Here is a 4,058-nt window from a genome sequence, read left to right on the forward strand (position 1 = left end):
CTTCGGCTGCACTGCTTGTTTGCTACTCCACACATGACAGGATCGTTCCGCACTGCAATCAGCAAGTCAACGTATGAGTAAGCTTATTTCATATTGCGGTGGTCGTTGTACCTAGTTACGAATGTAGGAATACCTGGAGCACCATGAGGGTAGCTGACAGCAGGTAGATGCAGCCATATAAATTTTGCTCTCGCCTTCTCTTCAAATTCAAGAGTGCTAATGAGATCCGAAACGAAAAAATCATGTCTCTTGTTTTTCAGAGAAGTAGCAAAATCGTTCCACAAAGGTGGAAGCTTGGCAATGATGGTCCCAGCAACAAATTTGTCCGGCAACACACACTTAAAGTACTCAAGTTTCTTAGCGAGTGACTATATCTCATGAGTCTGCTGAACAACAGAGCGCTCATCAGTCATCTTGTAGTCAGATAATTGCTCCATGATGTACAACTTGTTGCCAGCGCCCGAGGCCCCAAACGTGGCCTCGAGCGCAGCCCACATGTCTTTGCCGTTGTCAAACGACATATATGAATCCACAATGGAATCGTCAAGAACACTCAGCAGGGCGGCTTTGAAGAGGGTATCCATGTTCTCAAAAGCTTCCCGCTGTGTAGGATTAAGATCGCCCTCAGGCTTACCCTTAGTGGCGTCATAGCAATACATGATCTGAAACCAATATACTGCTCTTGTGCGCCACCGTTTATATTGCACTCCCTTAAAAGTAGGCGGCTTCAAAAGCGCAGCAAAACCACTCGGAGTAAATTGCCTATAATCAGGTTTTTGGATTGGGTTGTTGAATATATGAGCAATTTACTATGAGATTTAATCCGAATCAACGGTAAATAGATCATGATGACAATTGCAAAGATCAAAGTAATGATGCGGACTAAACCAGGAGGACAAAATCACATACTGTACAGCAGGAGCAGAACCGCTGTGGTTGACGTTGTGACTCATGTCGTTGATGAAGAGGTTACCGAGGTCGGGGAAGAAGGCTGTCGTTGAGGAAGTCGTCATTGGCAGCAGTCATAGGAGTGTGGTCCCCAAACATGTGATCGCCCCTCTCCCGTACAGGATCATGAAAGGCGGGGTTCGGAGGACTGCTGTCCCTTCTTGTGGTGCAAGCCGGAAGGAGGGATGGAGAAGAATTGCGTGGCGGCGCTAAGATCTGGAACGATGCGAAACGATATGATACAGCGGCGGCTAGGGTAGAGCCTGTCAGGTCGGTCATGCGAGTAAGACCAAGTATAATAGTAGGCCTTTGGCCCAAACCCCACGTCTAAGTAAATAATAGCCCCACTATCCAAAAGAATCAGAAACGGATGAGTAATTAAGGCGTCTGTTAATTATTAATTAATGACTTAATAAATTTTCTGACCAACAAAAAAAAAGACCACGTGGATAGCTTTTGTCCTTGGACAGGCTCATTCCCGAAGAGCACGCGTGTAGGTTTCCGATTATCATGCTCATGCAAATGCTAGAATAGATCACATTATAAAGTGGTGCAACTCACACTCACCTAGCAGTATGGGACTAAACTTTAGTCCCACTCACACAACACTTAGAGCATGGTTAATAGTATAGCCAACATCTGGCTATATGAAGTTGACACATCATCTAGAACCAACCTAATAGCCTGCTAGTACAATAGTTAGTCCCTTTTGTATAATATTATATCATTAATAATGGCCCCACCTTTTGTCTCACAAAGTATGTTGGAGCTCCTGCTACAACCGGCTACAAGTTTACAACCCGCTTCTCTTCTCTCTCCTCTTCTCTCTCCTTCAACTAAGCACAGATACTATATTTAAATCCTTATGACATCTAATTTTAGTACTAGCTCTAAAGTCACTCTCCACTGTGTAGTCTGAAGTGCAGGGCATGCAGCGGGTGGTGCCCTCGGTCGGCGCGCCGCTTCAACGGCGGAAGCAGTGAGAGGTCGCGTCGCCCTGACTTGCAATCAATGTGGAGCGGCGGGCGCAGCTGGCGCCGGGCGGGAAGCGCGTGCGGGAGGGGGGAAGGGTTTTTTGTTGGGCCAAGAAGGTTAGAAGCCAACTTGGGATTGGTCCGGACGGGGAAATATCATGTGCTCCCAATACTCACTAGTAGTTTCATGCATATGACACTAGTCTATGTTAGTACTCCCTCCTTTCCGGTTTATAGGGCTTATCTCAAAATCTTAGTTTTTCCATTTTAGAAGGATCAATTTGGTTGTTCCCCATCACAAGTTTAGATTTCAAGGTGCATTAAATAATTGCATGCAAGTATTAAGAGAAAATTGACCAATGCATGTAGGAGTACTTTATGCATGCATTGCAATTAATACAATGGTAAACATAAATTTTTGGGGAAAACAAGAGCATTATTTGGGTGCTTTTGCAAATTACAAAAAGTATTCCACCACTCATCATCTACCTTGGTTGGTGAGATTTTCGAATTGAGCCCTATAAACCGGAAAGGAAGGAGCCCTATAAACCGGAAAGGAGGGAGTAGTACAGTAATGTTATGATGGCTTCATTTATTACCTTGTAGACTCATCTTGTCTTGGGAAACGCTATGTTACAGTAACATATTATGTTACCACTTCTCACTAACTACTTGCCACGTAAGCAAAATTTTCTTGGAGTGCGCTAAGTGACTCCCACTATAACTAGCCGTACAAAGTGTGGGCTATGTAGAGGGCGTAGTAAGCAAGCTTCTCATCGTTCTGCGAGTTGACATGACAAATCAAATTAGTAGTTTTTTTTCAAAATGTACATCAAAGTACCAGTGTAGTAGTCTCCAAAAAGGGCCAACCATGTCCATGGCTACCTTCCCATCCCGTGCTCCGTCATTGAGCACGTGCATGATTCACGTGCCATTCAAGAAAAAAACTGCGTACATTCCATTGAAGAAAAAAATTAAAAACAAACACGCCACCGCGTTATGGTCAAACTTTGATTCGTCCACGCGTGGTTCCCGACCCTCCACTAAGTGAAGAACTACCAAACGCGTCAAATTATCACGTGAGCTGCCTCTTCATCCAGAAATGAGCTCCACCGTGTACCCGCGCGCGTGTGTTAGGGAATGAGGCAGAGAGTACATGCGTCTGTGCGTGCAATTTTTCTCTGCGTGCACGTACTCCTTTTTTTGTGGGTGATTCGTGCACGTACTCGGCCTACGTTGGTGACTGTTGGTGAGTCTCAATTCTCTCGACATCTCAACATGTACATAGACATCTGCATCTACGTCTACACTACATCTACATCTACATATACCTCTACTATCGTACATCAAGTTTTAAACATGAGACCAACCATTTTCTTCCATGACACGACCAGCCCGTATCGCTTCTTGCTCCTCGTCTCTCTCAAAGTGTGTCTGGCAGGCGATTTTGCCGTCGATTGAGGTCAGTTCGCTCACACTCGGTCCCACATGTTATAAATGTAAAAGGAACACTCTGACCAGCGGACCATTGAAAGAAGTATATTTTTCACCCTCAAATGTAAGTTGATGGACAAATAAGCCCCCAAAGTCAATTTTGGTACGAATTTTGCCCTCAAATATCTAAAACCGGGTATATCACCCCCTTGAGCGGTTTTAGTGTTCACATGTTAGAGTTTAGGCGGTTTTGATTGTTGACTAGAAATTGACTAATTATTTACACTAATGAAGTGGCAGCGGCACCGTCGGAATCCGCGGATGTCGTCGGAGATGTACCTAATGGACCCCGACCTTCCCTACGAGGAGAGGAGATCATGCGGGTGCCTTTCATGCTCAAGGAGTCATCGGGCTACCTCGTCGGCTTGTCGCCTGCCTCTTAGTGGGAGTAACTTAGGTACTAGTAACATAGTGCACTCCAAGAAAATTTGGCTTATGTGGCATGTAGTTAATGAGGAGAGAGATCATTAGAGTAACATAGTAATGTGTTACAGTATAAGTTAATCCCCACTATGACCAGCCTTGGCCCCTCCTAGTGCTCCACCATGTATAGCTGCTAAGCCTGCCACGTAGGCATAAAATAGGACGTGGCAAGTTAATTAAGAAAAGAGAGACTAGTTTGGTGACCCCAGGATGAAACGG

This window comes from Aegilops tauschii, chromosome 4, assembly GCF_002575655.3.
Source record: "Aegilops tauschii subsp. strangulata cultivar AL8/78 chromosome 4, Aet v6.0, whole genome shotgun sequence".
NCBI classification, from domain to species: Eukaryota; Viridiplantae; Streptophyta; class Magnoliopsida; order Poales; family Poaceae; genus Aegilops; species Aegilops tauschii.